The sequence below is a fragment of the Sarcophilus harrisii genome, chromosome 1 (assembly GCF_902635505.1).
Source record: "Sarcophilus harrisii chromosome 1, mSarHar1.11, whole genome shotgun sequence".
NCBI classification, from domain to species: Eukaryota; Metazoa; Chordata; class Mammalia; order Dasyuromorphia; family Dasyuridae; genus Sarcophilus; species Sarcophilus harrisii.
In genome coordinates, this window is record NC_045426.1 from 553,623,076 (window position 1) to 553,646,995 (window position 23,920).

Sequence of the window (23,920 nt, forward strand, 5' to 3'; positions counted from 1 at the left end):
TAACCTGTAAATAAAAGGCTATTAAATAAAAAAAAAAGATATAGTGCACTAGTTTGAGAGTATGTGGGAATCAGTTTAGTGAAGCTAGAGGTTTTTGACTATTTTTTTTTAAACTAGAAGTAGTACGACATATTCAACATATATAGGACTGATTGCCATCTAGGGGAGGGGGTGGAGGGAGAGAGGGAAAAAATTGGAACAGAAGTGAGTGCAAGGGATAATGTTGTAAAAAATTACCCTGGCATGGGTTCTGTCAATAAAAAGTTATTATAATAATAAAAAAAAACCTAGAAGTAGTAGAATTTAAGACTTTCTCAAAGACCAAGTAGCATCAATTGATGCATTTTTCATAAAGCAAATACAATAGATATAGAAGGAAAAAAATGTTTCAAACTAAAATTATATTTCTGTTTCTTCTAATATTAAAGATAGGACAAAATTTATCTGACATAAAGGTGATAAGAAATGAGCCAGGGGAGGAGTGGTTGAAAATTGGAAAAGGAAGGGTGAGAATTGACAAGGAAATTCCCGGAGAAAACATGAAAAATTGGGATCAAGGGCACAAGTGGAAGATTTAACCTTGTGAGGGGAAGAGCCATCTGTTTCTCCAACATGAGTAAAGGAAGAAGAGAAGGGATATCATGCATAGAATTAGGGAGAAGATGGAGATTAAGATGTAAAGCCTTCTACTAAAGAATAAGGGAGGACTATTCTAGGGGCATTGAGGAGAGAGTTCAGACGCAGAAGAAAGTTTGATAACCATTCAGGTAAGAGTAAAAAATGTACAATGTTATAAATGACAATTGAGTTGAGAGTACATAGCATGCACTAATAGTAGATCAAGTTGTAATAATTGTAGAACTCTACTGGGGTTTTCATTCATAGGAGTAGAAGCAGAGGCAATAATCTAGAATTATTTTTTATTATTCTTCTCAGTTCCTAATTGATCATTCTGTCTCCCATCGTTGTGCTTGTGAACAGGCTATCCCTCATACCAAAATTGAACCCCTTCCTTATCATCCACCTTTTAGAATGACTATTTCTCTTTTAGAATCATCTAATATACCACCCATCTCCCTCAAAAAGCTTTTTTGGGTTATTAAATCTTCTTACTCTCTACCTTATTGTTGATGCTTACTCTTTTCACAAATTATAGGATTAAGGGAGAAAGAGAAAGAGCCAGAGATAGGGAAAGAGGGCTTTAAAGAGGCAAAGACAGAGAGACAGAGAAGAGAGACAGAAACAAAGAATATTTATCAAATAGTACATGCAGAAAACAAGTCAACTTTCCAGGAGCTTCCACTTTTAATAACATGCTATCTTTTCTAAGAGACTTTAACAGCAAGTGGTCCAATGGACAGTGTTTGACTAGGGAATTAAGATTATCTGAATTCAAATTTTTCCTTAAACGCATATTAGCTGTGTAACCTAAGGTAAAACGTGACTTCTCAGCCTCAATTTCCTCAACTATAAATTGGGAGGTCTTTTTTAGAGTTCTGAGGAACAAATGAGATAATATATATAAAGTGCTTTGCAAATCTTAAAATATTCTATGATAATATTATTATTATGCAACATATTCATAGGCAACCTTATGAATAATACATAATATAATATATTACATAATAGATTTGCATAATATATTATATAATCTTATGTAATAATATATTATAACATACAATAATATTATATAATAGTTATTTTAACATAATCATTCTTTTATAATGCCACAATATATGCAAATTATTACAGACTGTAACAACTAGACTATATGTTTTTAATAGATTGTAAATTCCCTGGAGCCTGGGGCTGTTTTATTTTTGTGTTGGTGTGCCCAGTATATAGAAGAGCACCTTAACCATAGAAAATATATAGTAAATGTGTGTTGAACATAATTGAAGGAAATTTCAATTTTTCCTTTACCTGGTTCCAGTTAATAGATAATTGAAAATTAACTCAAGTAGCATTTTTTAAAATAATCATCCTATTTATATCCAAGAACCCTTGATATAAAGCCAGTATAATTGTATCCTTCATCACTCTTTTCATCTTTTTCAGAGAATGGTAGCACTCTTTTTTAAAAAAAGATGGTAATTATTTTGGGAAATTGAACATTAAAGTGAAAATTATACTACCTCTAATGCAGTACAATGAAGGTGAGCACAAAAGTGCAACCAGCCTCTTTTTTCTCCTTTAACTTTCTGGCTGTCTGCTAGGTGGGAAGATACTCAAGGTCCATGACAACTATGGGTCTGTGTGAGATTGTATGAGTCCAACCACACTTCAGGCCTGTGTTTGAACTGTTGCTGGGCCATGACCATGCAGAAGAGATAGAAATAAGAGCCCTGAGGAGCTCAGTGTAACCACTTGCTTGTGAGTAAAGCTGAAAGCAGCAGTCAAGACATATAGGGAAATTACAGAAGATTTATTTACAGCAACCATTTATGTTGAACTAGCAGTTTTCAATGGTGTCAGCAATTCTCCATTGCATTTATTTGTTACTACAGTACTCAGCAAGAGTGCAATCCTATTAAACCTGTACAATACATTACACAAAATGGTAATCATTTCCTATTTTATAAAATAAAAAGGAGTGTGAAATCTACACTATCGAAAAGTCCTAATAGCCTTTCAAGACGAAAATGCATAGTCTTTGCCAAGCCACTCATAAATGCACTTTTTTTTGTTCTTTTCTTGTCTCACTTCCAGTGTTTTCTCTTTAGTTGATAAAAACCATACCCTCCATGTGATACCTGACTTCATGAATCAAGATGAGAAGAAAATAGCCTAGAAACAGTGCTTTGGGGTATGCATTTTTTCATTCCTGAGCACTAGCTTAGGTTTTATTTCACATAAATCAACTATATCAAAGCCAAATCACACCTTAATCATCATGAATTCCTTGGAGGCATGGTGCTATTCTAGATATTAACAGTGATAATACTTTTAAATAATGAATATTAGGTTTAAAAAAAAATTCTTTTGTGAAATCATCTTTTATTTCCTATTTTCATAGGGCTCTACTCTTTAGTAAAGAGAAAGAGTAAAACCACTATCGGACAATGGAAATAGCATGGACCTGATGTTTAAGAGAATTGTACTTTAGATTCAGCTATCCCTCTAACTCATATTAATCTTGGAGAAATCACACATTTCACCCCCAAATCTCAGCTTTCTCATCTATAAGATGAAAGAACTGGATGTCATTTATTTCTAAGGCTTCTTCCAAACTCCAGGCATATGAACCATAAGATCCCTTTTCATTTTTAAATTCTGTGCTTCTAGTTTAAAACTATATCAGAAGGTCCTTATGTGGGAAATGTAAAGAAAACACACACACACACACACACACACACACACACACAATTACACAGGGATTTTTTTTCCCCACACACACCACAGAATCTCAAAAGCAGAAGTGATCTCAAGAGACAATTGAGTCTAACCTGTTCCAGAACAGTAAACCTCACTAAAACATATATGATGAGTGGTCATTCAGATTTTACTTGAAGAATTCCAGTGTCATCTTCATTCTTTTTCATTTATTTTTTGAGAAATACTACTCAGTAAAGAAGTATGGCTCAAAGTAAGGAAGCTATTCAGAGCAAGCAAAGTGCTGCAATGAAAAGAGGCCATGGACATGAGGTCAGAATGACCTGATTTCAAATTGAGCCTCAAGCATTTCTCTGAGACTATTGCAAGTTACTTAACCTGCCTTAGTTCCTTCATCTATAAAATTGAGAAAATAATGTCATCTATCTTACAGGGTTGTTGTGAGGATAACATAAGATAATGTATATAAAGTGTTACACAAATAATGATTATTATGGTTATTTTTATTATACATAGAGAACAGCATTGACCACTGAGCTACTTCTATACAGGCCCAGAAATTTCTGTGCCTATGAACTCTACTCAGGGAAGTACTCACTTAACTCACAGTGGATACACTCATTTTCTTTTTAAAAGAGTTCAGCAGTCTTGAAATACATTACTTGCAGTTATGGTAGATTTCAATGTTATCCTTGATGAAAGAAGCAAAAAAGTGATTTCCCTAGCATCGTATAATAAAACTTATAGTTTTTCAGAATCTCAAACTAATATCCAGGCCATATGAATCTATTTATATATTTATCTATATCTCTATTCATATCTATCTGTCTTTTTTCTGAAACACCTAGGATTTTTCAGTTATGCTCCTTTTCTTTAATAGTGAATATTATAGATCATTTGCTTCAAGGTTGACACTCCTTATGGGCAAGACATTCCTCATGTGGACCTATTTCACATATAGTGTCAATTCAGTTTCATTGTTTATAGCATAATTTCAATATTTGTCAATTATAATAATTTTTAAAAAGTAAAGTTTCTACTTAGCAAATGGCATGACACACTGAATCTTAGAATGACCTACAAATCTATAAGCATAAGATATGTTTATATTTAAATATATGCATAACTCTATAAGTTAATACATTTTACATATATTTGTATACATTTTCACATACATGAATATATTCCTATGTATTCAGATATGCAGCTAGAAACAATATACAATTATTTGCACACATTTACTCTTTTTCCCTTAGGTATTTTAATTTAGTTTCAGTTTCATGACTAAAGGGTAAAATTAAGCTTGAGCATGACCCTAAAATATTTGAAATTCACTTGCAAATATCTGATAGGAATAAAATTAAAATATTTACTTTTGAGCAGAGAATTACTTACATAAATATTTTATTCTTGCTAGGTAATGTCCACAGAAAAGAACAAAATGAAATGGTCTTCCAGCAATGATGAATGATGTGTTAATTTAAAGACAAGATGTGTTTGTGTGTTCATAGCTTCTTTGCTCTTCTCAGCACACTCATTCAAACTGCAGAGCTTGCTAGTTGTTCCCAATATCCCATTCTGTCACTCCGTCTTCCAACACTTATTATCCCTAATCTATTTTGCATGATCATAGAGTTTAGAGATGGAAGAGGCCTTAGAGATCACTGAGTCTAAACTCTCTATTTTTTCCAAATAATCTAATAGGGAGACTAGAGTTAAATAATACTTCTCATTTATGTTATTTATGTGATCAAGTCCACCTGTAAAAATCTTAGTTTCATCATTTGCAAAAGGGGATATTGGGATTGAATTGCTTACAATATCACTTCTTACTCTAAATGTGTGATCCTAAGAGTAATGAGGAGAATCTTTCCCTGAATCCTGGGATTTTTTGATTTGTTCTTTAGTTTTGTACTAGTTCTTCAGATGTCTTTTTTAGAAAGGACTGCTGATACCAAGCTTCAATGACACATATATTATGATCTACTTGGTTATGATATATAGGTTTTCAGTAAATCATATCTTAAGAAATAAGAACAATTTCAGCTCTACATGAAGACCTGAAACAATTATACATTGTAGGGGAAGAAAAGCAGATTTTAAGAAATTTGCAACAACCTATAACATTCTTTTAAGAAATTTATGTAGTCCAAGTTTTGCTTAAAGTTTTTTTTGTTAAAGATTTGATAGGGATGGGATTAATTGTGGGTAAACAAAAATGTTTCATATTTCAGTCTAATTTCCTGGAAACTTTGTGTATAAATACATATATACATGCATGTCTATATATACACATATATGCATATTTACACATTATATATATGCATTGTATATTTGTACATATATATGAATACATGATACATATATATGCATGCATAAGAAAAAAACAAAGTTTCTCTTTGATAAAGTTAAAGAAAATATAGTTTATTTTATACATGATACATGCATATGCATGCATCAAGAAAAAAACAAAGTTTCTCTTTAATAAAGTTAAAGAAAATATAGTTTATTTTTCACAGATTGGAGTGTGGAGGGGAAAAATAAAATTTGATCCATGTCAAAAAATAGCTGATGTGGTGAGTACATAGCAAACTTTGTGAAATGGAAGTGTGAACAATTACAATACAACTTATAAATCATATTTAGTATTAGCTATCTTTGGTTTCTAATATTAAGGGCACATAAGGTAATGTTAAGTTGTTATGTCTGGACTCATAAAGACTGACTCTAAAGTTACATTAATTGAAAACATTAGCAGCAGGTGTTTTTTCTGCCCCATATCTATATTATGGTATTAAACTTGCTAGTCTAAATATTCAAATACTTTTCTCCAGAGGTTTAACTGCTACACACCAAATTATATTTTACATAGGCCAGACTGACCTTATTTAGTTAGTTCCTTTTTCTTTAATGAATCATTATGCAAACCAAGGTGAAGGAACATGTGTTTTCCCTATTACTTCTTTTAAACGTTTCAAAACACTTAGAACATTTGGAATGTTAAATCCCATACGGAAGAAATAGTTATGTCAGCATTTAGAGTATTTGCAAACATATAGTCTGTGAATCTCATGTGTTAACATGATAATTGTTTCCATACAGACACACTATAGTGTGGTTAGTAGAAGTTTAGGAAATCTTATAAATATGATTTTTTTCTTAAATAAGTCAATTTATACAACTTTTTTAAAAAACAAGTTTGGGGCAAGCAAGGATAAGGATAAAAAGGCAAATATTATATGTTTAAATGTTTTCCTTTATTAAATGTTCATTAGACTTAAAAAAAAGCTTCTAAAATTCCTGTGTAACTACCAATTTTACTTCTAAATGATGGAATTTTTAAAAAATGTAGCATGCCCTGAAATTTAATCAATTTGGTTTCAAAAGACCAAAAGATCTAGGTTATACATGTACAATTATGTAAAACATTTCCATATCAGTGATTTTGTGAAAGAAGACTCAAGAAAGAAGGAAAGAGAAGGCAGTAGGCAGACAGACAGGGAGCAAGAAGGCATGAAAGAAGGAAAGAAAGAAGAAAGGAAGGAAGGAAGGGAGGAAAGAAGGAAGGAAAAAAGGAAGGAAGGGAGGAAAGAAGGAAGGAAAAAAGGAAGGAAAGAAGGAAGGAAAGAAGGAAGGAAGGAAAGAACAAAGAAAGAAAAGAAGGAAGGAAGGAAGGAAGGAAGGAAGGAAGGAAGGAAGGAAGGAAGGAAGGAAGGAAGGAAAAAGAAAATAGTATGCTTCAGAGTGTATTCCCACAATAGCAGTTCTTTCTCTGGACATGAGAAATATTTTTCATCAGAGTCTTTTGGGATTAAGCCCAGGTTTTTCTAAAATTAGTAATTTCTTATAGCATAATATTTCATTAAAATCATTTATTATAATTTGTTCAGTCATTCCACAATTGAGCGGTATCCTCTTAATTTTCAATTCTTTGCTATCACAAATGAGCTGCTATAAATATTTTTGAACAAATGGATTTTTTCTTCCCTTCCAAATTTCTTTAGGATATACATGTAGCAGTGCTATTGCTGGATCAAAGAATATGCAGAAATTTATATATCATTAGTTAAAATATAATATCATTATATATCATAGTTAAAAATTGCTCTCCAGAAAGGTTAGATAACTTCACAACTCTACCAACAATGCATTAGTTTCCCAGTTTTTCCATATCCCCTCCAACATTTATAATTTTCTTTTATATTATTATGTTAATAAATCTGATAGGAGTGGGATTGTATCTCAGAATTTTTAGTTTTAGTTTTAGTTTTCATTTCTTTAATCAAAAGTTATTTGAAACATTTTTTTTCTTATGACTAGAGTTTTGATTTCTTTGTCTGAAAGCTGTTTTCTTTCACCATGTGTCAGCTGGTTAATGACATATGCTTATAAATTTGACTATATTGTCTACATATTTGAAAAATTAGGCTTTTTATCAGACCGTTGCTATAATTTCACCCTATCACACCCAATTTTTTTTGTTTTCCTTCTAATTATGGCTGCATTTGTTTCTGCTGTTAATTTTCCCCTTACTAACAGATACAACAGGCGAATTATTCCATGTCTTACTAATTTTGTCATGGTATTAGTCTTTATGTCTAAATCTTTTACCCATTTTGACCTCATCTTGATATATGATGTAAGATGTTGGTCTATGCATTGTTTCTGACATTGTATTTTTCCCCAGCAATTTTTGTCAGATAATGAGTTTTTGTTTTTAAAGTTTGGATTTTGGGATTTATTAAGCATCAAATTGCTGTGGTCACTTGCTGCAATTTATTGGATATGTGATTTAATCCATTAATTTATTACTCTATTTCTTAGGCAATACCAGATTACCATTTTATAACAGTTTGTAATTTGATATGTCATGTTTCATCTTTTTTATTTTCATTGATTACCTTGATATTCTTGACTCTTTGATTAGATTAGTTGTTCTTTTTTTTTCCTACTTCTATAAAATATTTGATAGTATGATTGGTATGGCACTGATTAAATAAGTTAATTGAGGTAGAATTGTTATTTTTATCATATTGGCTTAAACAACCCATGAGCAATTAATATTTTTCCAATTAATTAGGTCTAATTTTATTTGTATAAAAAGTGTTTTGTAAATGTCTTCCTTTAGTCTTTGGATCTATTTTATCAAGCAGATATCTAAGCATTTTATAACATGTACAGTTATTTTAAATGGAATCTTTCTATTTCTTACTGCTGAAATTTGTTAAGAAAATGTAGTAATGCTAATGATTTATGAGGATTTATTTTGAATTCTACAACTTTGCTAAAGTTAATTGTATTTCAATAGCATTTTATTTTTTCCAAATATATATAGAAATAGTTTTCAATATTCATTTTTATAAAACTTTACGTTTCAATTTTTTCTTCCTCATTCCTTTACCTCCTCCCCCCCAAGACAGCAAACAATCTGATACAGGTTAAATATGTGCAATACTTTTAAACATATTTCCATATTTTTTTTATTTTACACAAGAAAAATCAGAACAAAAAAAAAGAAAAAAAGACATAAAAATTAAAATACTATGCTTTGATACACATTCAGTTTTCAGTTTTCTCTCTGGGTGTGATTGGCAGTTAATTGTATTTCAAGTTGTTTGCAAGTTGATTCTCTAGTATATTCTATGTATAAAATCATGTATATAAAGAGAGAATGTTTTGTTTCCTTTTTGCCTATTCTAATTCCTGCAATTTCATTTCCCTTTATTAATGCTATAGCTAGCATTTCTAGTACAATATTGAGTAATAGTAGTATTGATAAGCATCCTTCAATAATCCTTGATTTTATTGGGAAGCGTTCCAGATAGATTATCCCCATATTTTCCAATAAATATTTTTATGACTTTAAGTTATATATAACACACAGTTAAACACTTGCCCATCAAGGTGTGCCCATATCATAAAATATGTTGTGCTCCATGAGCAAACTGCTGTAGCTCAAATATATATATATATATATATGAGATGCTCAAATTTAGAAAATATGAACTCCAAAAGTTCATATGAACAATTTGTGCCAGAACTGCAGTAGAGTTTTATGAGTTTTTCTCATCACTCATAGTTGGGCAGACTGTACCTTGACTTCCAACATAATGACATCATTTTGGACCTCTGCAAGATTGAATCTCAACTAACCAACCAACCAACTTATCATTTTAAGGTAAGTTCCATTTATTTCTATATCCTCTAGTTTTTAAATAGGAATAGGTATTGTATTTTGTCAATGAGGCATCTAAATAGCCCTAATTGGGGATTTTTATGTTTTTGCTAGTCTTTCTCATTTTTTAGTTTCATGTTCAATTCATTGACATGTCTTCTTTTATTTTATTTATGTGTTTAGAGAAATTCCCCCCTATTTACTTCACTGACTACATCTCAAAAATTCTGTAATGTTATTTCATTTTAATTCACTTTAATGAAGTTATTGTTTCTATGATTTATTCTATGACACTTATTCATTAATATTAATTTATATTGTTTCCAATTAATTTTTAATTTTTTTTCTACTGACCTATTGGTCAACAATTGATTAGATTGATCTTGCTAGTGAGCATGCACTAGCAGTGTTGCCTAATTATGATGCTAGTCTAAGACTGCTGATTTTCAAGATGGTGGAAAACTGCAGATAGATTGCCTTCTGTCTCTGAGTTTTGATGCAGACCACTTCAGGTACAGAATAGTGTGACTGCTTTTTTACTGGAATTCACTTCCATATCTAGTGAGACAGACTTTTCCTGCTGTGCTAGCAACTTGCCTCTCCACTCCTAAATTGCTTCTCAGGTATCTTCTAAGGTTGTTTGGAGAGGAATTTTAGAGATCTTCATAGAATTTCTTCCTAACACCGCTATCTTAGCACTAGAAAGTTATATGCATGGTTTTATAGGCATTTGGTCTTATTTCCAAATTGGTGTCCAGAATAGTTCAACCAATTCACCACTTCATCAAGAGCTCATCATTGTACCTATTTTCTACTCATTTTCTTTAGCATTTGTCATTTCTAATAGATGTGAGATGATGTAGCAAAGATGTTTGTATTTGCCTTTCAAAAATAAAGTTTTGACTTCTTCTATTTATGTCCCTTGACTAGTTATAAGTATAATAACATATATTTGGATTTTGATTTCTAATTCATTCTGCTATTTACTTCCATTATGAATTAAGCTCATCCTATTCACATTCACAGTTATGATTACTGTTCTTTTCTTCTATCCTGTTTTCTTCTATTTCTCTTTTTATACTCTCTATCCTCAAGTCTATTTTGCTTCTAACTACTGCCTCCCTTAATTTGTTCTCTATTTTATGATTTTGCCCTTTCCTCTTATCCCCTTACCCTTCTTGTTTTCTTGTTAGGTAAGTTGAATTTCTATACAGATCTGAAGCTCTAAATTTATTCTTTCCTCTTTGCCAATTCTAATAAGAGTGAAGTTTAAGGATTATCTGCTATTCCTCCCATTTTTCTCTAACTTGCAAAAGTTCTTTCTTATATGCTTCTTCCATTTTACCTCTCTCTTCTCCTTTCTCCCAATGCCTTCTTTTTATGAAGGTCATTCTAACATAATCAACTTATATCTCATGCTATCTGTCTATGTAAACTCAGTTCACTGTTGTGATTATGATAAAATTCTTAGAAGTTCATATATCATGTCCCCTTACAGAAATAATCATAGTTTAACTTTGAGTCTCTTAAGATTATTCTTTAATGTGTACCTTTTTATACTTTTCTTGAGTCTTTCCTACAGGTCTTTTTAGCTTTAATCTTTTCATCAGGTATAGTTGAAAATTATCTATTTCATTAAATATCCACTTTTCTCCTTGAAGGATTTTACTCATTTTGGGGGAACATTTATTCTTGATTGAAATCCTAGCTCCTTTGCTTTGCAAAATATCATCTTTCATGGCTCTCAACTCCTTTAAAGTGGAAACCATTAAATAATGTATGATCTTAACTTTGGTTTTGCAATATTGTTGTTTTTCTTTCTGCTCACTTGATTTTTTTTCCCCTTCTCATCTGGAATTGTTTAAATTTTGCTATAATATTTCTGGAAATTTTTAATTTAGGATCTCTTTCAAGAAGTTATTAGTGAATTCTTTCAATTTCTAGTTTGCTCTTTGGATCTAATATATTGGAGCATAATTTCTTAAAATGATGAAACTTTGTTTTGATCATGCCTTTCAAATACTCAATAATTGTTAAAATTATCTCACTAGGTTATTTGTCAGATTTTTTCTGATTAAATATTTCCTTTTTTCATTATTTTCAGTTTCTTTTGTTGTTTCTTGGTACCTCATGCAGTCAATAGCTCTTGACCAATTCTAATTTTTGAGAAATTGTTTTCTTCAATGAGATTTTTGTTGCCTTCTTTTCTATTTGGTCTATTCTGGTTTTGTTTATTTTTCTTTTCTTTTTCTTTTAATAGTATCCTATTTCTCCAAACATATGCAATGGTAGCACTCAACTTCCATTCCTGCAGAACCCTGTATTTCAAGCTCTTCTCACTCTCCATACCCTCAACAACAAGTCATCTAACACAGGCTAAACATATGTAATTCTTCTCAATATATGTCCATATTCCTCATGCTGAACAAAAAAAAATCATATCAAAAGGGAAAAAAGACAAGAAAGCAAGAAAAGCAACAACTAATCAAACATCAAGAGCAAAAATGAAAATATCATGCTGTGATCCACACTCACTCTTCACAGCTCTCTCTCTGGATGTGGATGACACTCTCCATATTAAGTCTATTGGAATTGAATCACTTCATTGTTGAAAAGACCCAAGTCCATCATATTTGGTCATCACATAATCTTTTCTATGTGCCTCTTTTTATAATTAGTTCAATTCTGTTATTTAAAGATGTTTTCTTCAGTTTTTTTGACATATTTTTTACAAAGACATTAATTCTCTTTTTTATAATTCTCCTGTATCATTCTCATTCCCCCCCCCCACATTTTTTCCTCTACCACTCTCTTATATCTTTCATTTACTCTTCCTAGGATTATTGTAGGCTTGGTTTCAATTAGCATTATTTTGAGGCTTTATAATTGTTTATAAATGCACATTCTGAGTTTGCTGTTATGTAATACATCTTTGTGATCAAATGCTTTTACTATTGTTGTATTTGTATTTGTATTGCTTGCTATTTTTTCCAGTTTATTTCTTGATTTTTTTAACTTTATATTAAAGTAGTGGTCTGCTCCCTTGAAGGAGGGAGGCACTGTCCACACTTTAATGCTGTTGTCGTTTTGCTTGTTTGCTTTTTCACTAATATTTTCAAAGCCAATTCTAAGGGTTTGCAAATTTTTGGTGCTTCCAAATTAGTATGATCCCAAGAGAGGTATAGTCATTGCTCTTCTAATTTATTCCCTAGGTTTTAGGTAGGAAAGACTTCTAATTCTCTAAAGCCACAAGCACCAGTGCTCTCTTTGCCTTGGAAATGTAACTAGTGCCCCTGTTCACTTCTGACTACCCCTCAGCACTTCTATTCACCCTAGAACTGTGACCTAGGAAAAAGTATGTGCAATAGAGTTGTTAGTCAAAGCCATCTATACTCAGTATAACCAGAACATCCCCTGTAATAGAAACTGACCTGGATTTCTCCGGTTTGAACTCAGATCATGTAGGACTTTACATTGAACAAAGGAACCTTTAATAGTAGTTGCACCATTTGGATGTCCTGATCTAACATCGAGGTCATAAACCCTAATTTTCCATAGGGGCTCTCAAATAGGATTGCGCTGTTATCCCTGGGGTAACTTGTTCATTGGTCAAGAGATGGGTCAATTAATACCAGTAATTTCCTTTAGTTTTGACACTTTGACCATCTCTGGGCTGATTATCCCTGATGCTGTTGATACTATGGCTGCATTTGCTGCCACCGCATGTGTGGGCTCCAGACAGGTCTATTACAAAGGTCTATAACAAAGAAAGGTCTATAACAAAAAAAAAAAAAAAAAAAAAAAAAAAAAAAAGCTTTTCTTGGCAACCTCTTAAGTTTTCCCCATGTAGAAAAATCTTTCAACTTGACCTTTTATTGGATTTTCCACTCTAAAATTTGATTTGAGGCATTATTTTAAAGGTATTTAGAGGGAGATGTTGAGAGAGCTCACCTGGATTACCTCTATTCTGCCATCTTGGTCCTTTAGTTATTTTAAGTAGAATTTCTAAGCATTTTATTTTGCATCATTATGCATATTTTAAGAATTTAAAAAAAATTTCTTCTTTCTCATTGGTTATAGAGGGTCTGTGGAAAGTAAGAGGGAAAGAAAATAAATGCCTATTAATACATTTTTTAAAAATGTAAGAAGAATGCATTATACTAAAACCTATTTCTTCTTCCTTGTTAGTATTATTATATACTTATATCATTGGCAGGAAAAAAAAAAAAAACACTGGATCAAGCACTCAGATCAGCTCTTTTATTTTTCTATTAAAACTATTCCTTATACTATACTAACTAATAACATATGAAGTCTTGTAGTGGTTTAGCAGTGCAAAAACACATAGACAGACTTTTTTGTCTTCCCTAAATGAAACTTGATCCAAAGACCCTCTAGGTTCAAAAAGCTGCAGTTGTACTAAAATATATTTATTTCTAAACAATATAAAAAATTCCCCAATAAAATTTTAGAAATATTTAACAAGCAAATCAGAAGCAGAACTATAGCTTTATTATGACTTAATTACTCAAGACAAATTCAACACAGTCCACTTCTGGAGACAAAATAATTATCATCCCTTTTCTCATCTTATTTGGATTCTAGGCAATTATGTTTTCTTTCATGTCATGAACACTGATGTTATCTAAAATATGGCCAAAGGAAACACTTTGTATTTTTTTTAATGGATGTTGTCTAGTTGGCTTGTCTCTTAATGTTAATGGAAATTTCATATTTGACCAAAGCCAGGAAATTGCATATCATTTTCTTTCTTTTCAATCCTATTTATTTTTCTTCTTAATTTTTAAGAGTAAAAATTATGTTCAAGTTAAGAATATGATCAATTTTGGGCTCTTCTGAGCCCAGCTGCTGATTTACTATGCAAAAATCCTCCTCCCTTATTCTTTCATAAATTTTGGAGGTTCTATATCTGTCATAGTAAGTAGATAGAAAGATAGAGATTATATGTGTGTGTGTGTGTGTGTGTGTGTGTATGTATATATGTATATAGAAATAGGGATAGATAGATAGGTAGGTAGGTAGGTATAGAGATAAAGATAGATATTGCTTGGTTGTTGTCCTTCATTCTCAGAGAGAATCAATTTAATATCACTATACTACAGTCAACTTAGTATGTCTGACTGTGGCTGTTTAAACTGCTTTGCCACAGGTCAATCATAAATAGTCTTCATGAACATTTAAGGTGGATTCTCTAATTTAGAGAGTAGAAATAGATAAATAGATGGATAGATAGATAGATCTAGAGAGTTATTGAGATATAACTCTATATCTATTTACACACATTTCTAAAGACACATACGTACATTATGTACACACACACACACACACACACACACACACAGAGAGATATATATGAAATGTATTATTCCCTATTTAACTCATCCTCAATATGGTTAGGTTTTCAGAACTACTAGCCTTTCTCCCCCATCTAATGTGTTTATATTATTTCTTCCTCTGTACCTCATTTGTATAGCATAATTAATATTTTTACCTTTTCCTAGACAGTTTTGCTTGGTAGAATCAGATCATACTAAGCTTTTCCCAATCTTTCTTTTTAAGTACTCAATTATTGATATCAATTTTAGACATTATTTATATATCTATGTTCTTCTTGAGTCCCTTGAAATTAGTCTTTGATGTTAGAGCTTATATGTTAAATTATCTATCAAGGTAAGTTTTAATTGAAACAACACCTTGAACATCTGCAAGTTCATTGAATGTCCTTTTTTTTTCATTCAACTCTATGTTTAGTTTTGCTGTGTATGATATTTCTGACCATAGACCTATTACTTTTGCTTGACTATATATAATATTCCAGCACCTGAAATCTTTCAATGTAGCTAGAGATAAATTCTGTACAATTCTAGTTGTAACTCCACCATGTTTGAATTGTTTGTTGTTGTTTTCTTATAAAATTTTCTCTTTGATCTGGGAGTCCCAAAATTTATCATAAAGTTCGCATATAAGGGGGGACAGAATAGGATAAGATGGAGTTCCAAAGGGTATTTAGATTAATAGGAGTATAGCATAATGGAATAAAGTATGTAGACTAATGTTAATGAGATGAAGAGAAAGGGAAAATGTGTGGGGAGAAGTATAAGTGAGGGGTCCATGGATGGGGGAGTTTAAGTAATAAAAAGACAAGTTGAGGAATAGAATTAAAGTAGAAGAATTAGCAGGGATAGGAATAAGAAAAACAATTACAAGGATCAGGAGTAGAACTTAGAAAAAAAGATGGTCCAGAAATCAATGATAGTGAAGTCAAATCTAAAGATTCAATGAAGAGAAAAATCCACATCATATCTGTCATATGTTATATGATAATATGTCAATATTGTTTTATATACAATATATACATTTGTATAAATATGTATGAATGCATAAATATAATTAATATTGTTTATATACATATGTGCATTTGTGTAAATATGTACAAATATATAAATACATGTCTGTATGTTTGCATGTTGCTGTATATGTGTGTGCATGTGTGTGTATGTATGAGTAGAGAAAGAATTAGGTATAGACGTGGATAAATATATCTGTGCTTAACTGTAGCCTGCTTCAGGGGGTGGGGGAAATGAAAGGGAGAAAAGGAATAAATAAAAAGTAGTTAGCAGAAAGCAAAAGAATAACCTACAAAGAAATTATGGACAGTCAGGAATGTCTTCTATTATTATATATGCATTCTTGAGATGGATATTTATTGTTACATATTTTGAATCTTTGTTGTTAGTCTATTGCACATGTGCCAATGTTTTGTTTATTTATTTTTCTTTTTGATTTTTTTTGTTGTTTTTATTTATTTATTTATTTTTTATTTTTGTGTTTAGTTTTAGCCAAATAAATATTTATAAAATCAAATAGAAATGATCATACAGTTTGTCTAAAGCCACATTCTTAACAATAACTACAACAACAATTAGTAATTATATGGTACTTTAAATTTTCAAATATTGTCTCATTTTATCCTTACAACAACTCAAGAAGGTAATTGCTATTATGAGCCCCATTTAATTTAGATGATAAAATCATGGAAGATATAGAATGACTTGTTCAGATTCACAAAACTGGTAAATTATTCAGAGTTTCTTGATTAGAATTCATGTTTTCCTGGCTGTAGCTTTATGGCTCTTAGAAATTGGAACACATGAGAGTTTTGAGTAAAATAGCACATAAGTTGCAATTTCTAAAAACTAGACCATCTTTCTCTTTTAAAAAAATAATAGCTTTTTATTTTCAAAATATACGAAAGATAGTTTTCAATACTCACCCTTGAAAAACCTTATGCTCCAAATTTTTTCTCTCTTCTTTCCCCTATCCCCTCCCTTAGAATGCAAGCAATCCAAAATATTTTAAATAGGTACAATTCTTCTATACATATTTCTTTTTTATTAAAGTTTTTTATTTTCAAAGAAAATGCATAGATAATTCTTAAAACCTCCCTCTGTAAAACCCTGTTCTCCAAATCTTTTTTTTTTTCCTTCCCAATTCAATATGTAAAACATGTACAACTCTTCCACACAGATTTCCACAACCATCTTGCTGTACAAGAAAAAAAAAAACAAACCGGAACAGAAAGGGAAAACATGAGAATGAAAATAAAATGCAAGTAAACAATAACAAAAAAGGTGAAAGCACCACTCTATTACATTCAGTCCCCAGAGTTCTTTCCTTGGGTGTAGATGGCTCTCCCCACAAGACCACTGGAACTGCCCTGAAACACTCCACAGCTGAAAAAAGCCATGTCTCTCTCTTCTATACATATTTCCATATTTATCATACTGCACACACACAAAAAAAAATCAGATCAAAAAGGAGAAAGAAAACAAACAAACAAAGCAAACAACAAAAAGATGAAAATATTATGTAATCCATTTTTACTCCCATAGTCCTTTCTCTAAATTCATAAGGCTCTCTCCATCACAATTCTATTGGAATTAGCCTAAATCACTTCATTGTTGAAAAGAAGCAAGTCCATCCCAGTTGATAACTACATAATCTTCTTGTTCCTGTGTAAAATATTATCTTGGTTCCACTCACTTCCCTCAAAATCATTCATGCAAATCTCTCAAGGACTCTCTGAAATCATCCTGCTGATCATTTCTTATAGAACAATAATATTCCATAACATTCATATACTATAACTTATTCAGCCATTCTCCAACTGATGGGTATCCACTCAGTTTCCAGGTCCTTGCCACTACAAAAAGGGCTGCTACAAACATTTTTGCTCCATGTGGGTCCATTTACCTTTTTCATGATCTCTTTGGGATATAGACCTAGTAGGGACACTACTGTAATAAAGGGCATACACAGCTTGGTAGCAATCTGGGTATAGTTCCAATTTCCTTTCCAGTACAGTTGGATTAGTCACAACTCCACCAACAATGTATTAATGTTCCTTCAGTATTTATCATTATCTTTTCCTATCATCTTAGCCAATCTGAAAGATGTGAAGTGGTACCTCAGAGTTATCTTAATGTGCATTTCTCTGATCAATAGTGATAGAGCATTTTTATGTAAGAAATGATTTTAATACTTCCTCTGAAAATTGTCCATTCATATTCTTTGACCATTAATCAATTGCAGAATGATTTGTATTCTTATAAATTTGAATCAATTCTCAATATATTTTAGAAATGAGGCCTTTATTAGAACCCTGGAATATAATTTTTCCCCACTTTCCTGCTTCCTTTATAATCTTGTCTTCATTGGCTTTATCTGTCCAAATTTTTTTTAATACAATCAAAATGACCTATTTTCATTTCATAATGTGCTTTAGCTTTTTCTCATACATCAATTCCATTCTTTCCCAAAAATTTGAGACATAGACTATCCCTTGTTCTCCTTTTTATAATAAAGCTATTTATTTTCAAAACATAGGCATAGATAATTTTCAACATACACCTTTGCAAATCCTTGTATTCCAAATGTTTCCCTTCCTTTCCCCCACCTCCTTTCTTATAGACAGCAAATAATTCAATACATGTTAAACATGTGCAATGGTTCTATACATAGTTCCATTATTATCATGCTGCACAAGAAAAATCAGATAAAAAAGGGAAAATGGGGAAAAAAATAAACTGCAAGCAAATAACAACCAAAAATAAAAATACTATATTGTAATCCACACTCGGTTTCCAAAGCCAACTCTCTGGGTGCAGATGGCTCTCTTCATCACAAGACCTTTGGAATTGAAATTGGAAAATTCTGAATCATTTTGCTGGTGAAAAGAGCCATATTTGTCAGAATTGACCATCTTACAATCTTGATTTTGCTGTGCACAATGTTCTCCTGGTTCTACTCAATTCACTTAGCATCAGTTCATGTAAGTTTCTCCAAGCCTCTCTTAAAACATCCTGCTTGTTGTTTCTTATAGAAGAATAATGTTGCATAACATTCACATGTCATAACTTACTCTCCAACTGATGGGCATCCACTCAGTTTCCAGTTTTTTGACACTACAAAAAGGGCTGCTACAAACAATTTTTGCACATGTGTGTCCTTTCCCCATTTTTATAATCTTTTTTAGTATACAAACCCAGTAGAGACACTGCTGGATCAAAAAGTATGCACACTTTGACAGTCCTATGAGGACATAGTTCCAAATTGCTCTCCAGAGTGGTTGGATCAATTCACAACTCCACCAATAATATATCAGTGTACCTTTGTTCTTCTCAGTGATTCAGTAATTGAAGGAATCCCAATAGAGCTTGCATAGAAAATGCCATCTGCATCCAGAAAAAGAACAGAATCAAAAGAGATTGAATGTAAATCAATACTGGCTATGTTCTCTTCTTTTTTATATATTTTTCCCTCTCCCATGATTTTTCCCTTTTTTTCTAATTTTTCTCTCCAATATAATTCATAAAACAATTTATATTAAATATATATAAATAAATAAGTAATCTCTGCTCCTCCACCCAACTTTTTTTGCACCAATATACATTATGGAAATTGATTTATAATTGTATTTCTCTGTTTTGACCCTACCTGATTTAGGTAGCAATACCATATTTCTGTTATAAAAATAATTTGGTAAGATTCCTTCTTTCCCTATTGTCCCAAATACTTTGCATATTATTGGAATTAATTGTTCTTCAAATGTTCGGTAGAATTCACTCATAAATCCATCTGACCCTTGAGATTTTTTCTTAAGGGGTTGATTAATAGCTTGTTCAACTTCTTTTTCTAAAACCAGTCTATTTAAGTAATTTATTTCTTATTCTGTTAATCTGGGCAATCTATATGTTTGTAAATATTCATCCATTTCACTTAGATTATCAGATTTATTGACAAAAAAAGAAGCTGGCAAAAATGAATTGGATAAAATAGCTCCTAATTATTGTTTTAATTTCCTTTTTGATGGAAAATTTACTCTTTATTAGCAATTTTGTAGAGGGCTGCAGATAGTGGGGGAACTCTGTGTAAGGTATAAGACCCTTCAGCCCAGAGGAAACCTCACAAAAATAGCTGGTTTGGCTCCCCATTTTTCCCTTTGAAATTTCTCACCTCCCTCTCTGACAAGTCAGGTGACCACCTGTGTTCTACTTGAAGCAGGGATACTTACAGTAGTATGCTTATAGTAAATACTTACTTAGTGTGATTGATGAGATAATGGTTCTTGCAATTATGGGTGTGCCAAAAGCAATAAAAACAGATAATGAACCTCTTTATACTTCTAAACACTTTGCAACCACTGGCATACCTTTTAATCCTCAAGGACAGGCAATAGTACAGAGGAGAAACAGAAATGTTAAGACACTCCTCCAAAAACAAAAGAAAGGGGGAGCCACAGGTAACCCTAGAGAAATTTTAAATTTTGCTCTTTACACTATTAATTTTTTTTGATTTTTGATAAAGATGCACTGGATCTGGCAGCCAGGTTTTATAACCCACCAGAAGGGCAGTGTCCAGTGTGAGCAACTACACTATCTTTAGGTAATCACCAGGTGATGTGGAGAGATCTAGAAAGTGGTGAATGGAAGGGACCAGATAAGTAAATGGCTTGGGGGAAGGGGTTACTTGTATCTCTAAGATGGAAAAGGAATCAGATGGGTTCCAAGAAGCTTCCACATTCACCTTGTCTATTGGAGAGAGACAGAGTAGACCCGTGAAACAAAGGAAAAGATCCCTGAAACATCTGGTGGTTCCATGTCTGACTACAATGAAAAAAAAAGCATAGTTGTTAATCCAATATGTATGTGCAATTGACTCATGAACATCAAAATTTGTCAATAAGACTGTTGCAAGACAGTCAAAATCTGCAGGAATCATTGGAGTCCTCTCAACCCTTAAATACCTCAGTATGATTGCACCATTACATCACACTAAGTATATGCCATCTAGAGTGATTACATCATTATATCACAGGACTTCAAACTTGTAGGAATCATTAGATTCCCTGACATATAAAGTAATGGACAATAGATTGGTTTTGGACTATCTCTTGGTTGCTGAAGGAGGTGTATGTGTTTTATATATATATATATATATATATATATATATACCCTCCTTCTAGGACTTATGGCCATGTATATTTCCTCATGCTGATTCATATTGTTAGTTACATCACTACTAGCCTGTGTTATATTAGTATATGCTTGTGTAATACCTCCCATGCTGATGGATTTATGTATACCTGTTTCCAGTAAAACAAAAGAAAGCAGAAGATGTAGAGGGATGCAGATAGTGGAGGAACTCTGAGTGAGGTATAAGAACCTTCAGCCCAGAGGAAACCTCCTAACAATAGCTGGTTTGGCTCCCAATTTTTACCTTTGGAATTTCTCACCTTCCTCTCTCCTCTCTGAGAAGTCAGGGAGGGCATTACTATTTGAAGCAAGGATACTTACAGCAGGGTGCTTATAGTTAGTACAAACACACACTCATTGTGATTGATGAAATAATAGTATAATGGTTCTCTAGTTCACACATACTTAGTGTGGTATAATGATGTAATCACATTAGTTGGCATATACTTAGTGTGATGTAATGATGTAATCATACTGAGGTATTTAAGGGCTGAGAGGACTGGAGATCAAGGACTCAAACTCAGACTCAGACACAGACACAGAGAAGACAGATGAGGAGACACAGGAGATAGAGACAGAAATAGAGATCCTCCTGGTGGCTCTTCTGCCTTCATCACTCCTCCATTTAAAACCATGGCTCATCCAGAGATCCTTCAGAGAGCTAATCCAGATGTTATACAATTTGATTTTCTTCTTTCCTTTTTCTAATCAAATTAACTAAAAGTTTATCTATTTTATTGTTTTTTCTCATAAAACCAACTCTTAATTTTGTTTACTACATAAATAGTTTTCTTACTTTCAATTTTATTTCTTTTTATTTTCAAATTTCAAATTTGGTATTTAATTGGATTTGATGATTTGTTCCTTTTCTAACTTTGTAAATTGTTTGCTCAATTTATTAATCTTCTCTTTATTTTCTTTAAGTAAGCATCTAGAATTATAAAATTTCCTATAAGAACTGCTTTTGTTACATTCCATAAATTTTGGTATGTTGTCTCATTGTCATTCTATTGGATGAAATTATCAATTGTTTCTATGATTTGTTTTACCCTCTCATTCTTTAGGATTAGATTATTTATTTTCCAATTAATTTTCGGCATATTTTTCTTTGACTCTTTATTACATGTATTTTTTATTGCATAATGATTTGAAAAAAAAGATGTATTTAATATTTCTGCCTTTCTGCATTTGATTTTGAGGGTTTTATGCCCCAATACATAGTCAGTTTTTGTGAATGTTCCATGTATTACCAACAAAAAAGTAAATTCTTTTCAATACCCAATCAATTTTCTTTAAAATTCTATCCTACCAACCTTTTCTAAAATTATATTTACCTCCTTAACTTCTTATTTATTCTATGGTTGGATTTACCTACTTCTGATAGAAACAGGTTGATTCCCCCATTGGTATAGTTTTGCTTTCTATTTCTTCTTGCTACTCTCTTAATTTTCCTTTAGGAAATGGATGCTATACCATTTGGTACATATATGTTTTATATTGATATTACTTCATTATCTATGCTACCCTTTAGTCAAATATCGTTTTCTTTCTTATCTCTTTTAATTACATCTATTTTTACTTTTGTTTGATCTGAGATTAGGATGACTACCACCCAAAGTATAACAAATTCCTCCAGTCTTTTAGCTTTACTCTGTATGTATCTCTGTGCTTTAAATGTATTTCTTGTAAACAACATATTGTAGGATTTGGGCTTTCAATCCTGTCTGCTATCTAATTCCATTTTATAGGAGCGTTCATCCCATTCACATTCACAAAACTATATCAATCAGTACAAGTTCATCATTCTTTCCTCTACATTATAAAATACTTTGACATTTCAATGACCTTCATAAATAATTCTTTAATTAGTGGAAATTACAACTTTTATGAGTCTTCATAGATAGCTTTGGTGAGCTGTTGATAGGATCATCTATGTCCCAGAGTCCTGTCAATGTCTCTCCCCAAACTTAGGTCGTGCCTGACACAATAGACACCATATCCATCTGCTACTAAGTCCATACTTGAAGTCTTTCAATTTCTGTCAAGTGGGATGCAGCTTTTACTTCATTGATGTAATTATCAAGAACTTTCAGCTAGACTCTAATTTATAAGAAACCAAGCCATTCTCCAATTGACAAATGGTCAAAGGATATGAACAGACAATTTTCAGATGATGAAATTGAAACTATTACCACTCATATGAAAGAGTGTTCCAAATCATTATTAATCAAAGAAATGCAAATTAAGACAACTCTGAGATACCACTACACACCTGTAAGATTGGCTAAGATGACAGGAAAAAATAATGATGATTGTTGGAGGGGATGCGGGAAAACTGGGACACTGATGCATTGTTGGTGGAGTTGTGAATGAATCCAACCATTCTGGAGAGCAATCTGGAATTATACCCCAAAAGTTATCAAACTGTGCATACCCTTTGACCCAGCAGTGCTACTACTAGGCTTATACTCCAAGGAGATACTAAAGAAGGTAAAGGGACCTGTATGTGCCAAAATGTTTGTGGCAGCCCTGTTTGTAGTGGCTAGAAACTGGAAAATGAATGGATGCCCATCAATTGGAGAATGGTTGGGTAAATTGTGGTATATGAATGTTATGGAATATTATTGTTCTGTAAGAAATGACCAGCAGGATGAATACAGAAAGGCTTGGAGAGACTTACATGAACTGAATCTAAGTGAAATGAGCAGAACCAGGACATCATTATATACGTCAACAACGAAACTATATGAAGATGTATTCTGATGGAAGCAGATTTCTTTGACAAAGAGACTTAATTCAGTTTCAATTGATCAATGCTGGACAGAAGCAGCTACACCCAAAGAAAGAACACTGGGAA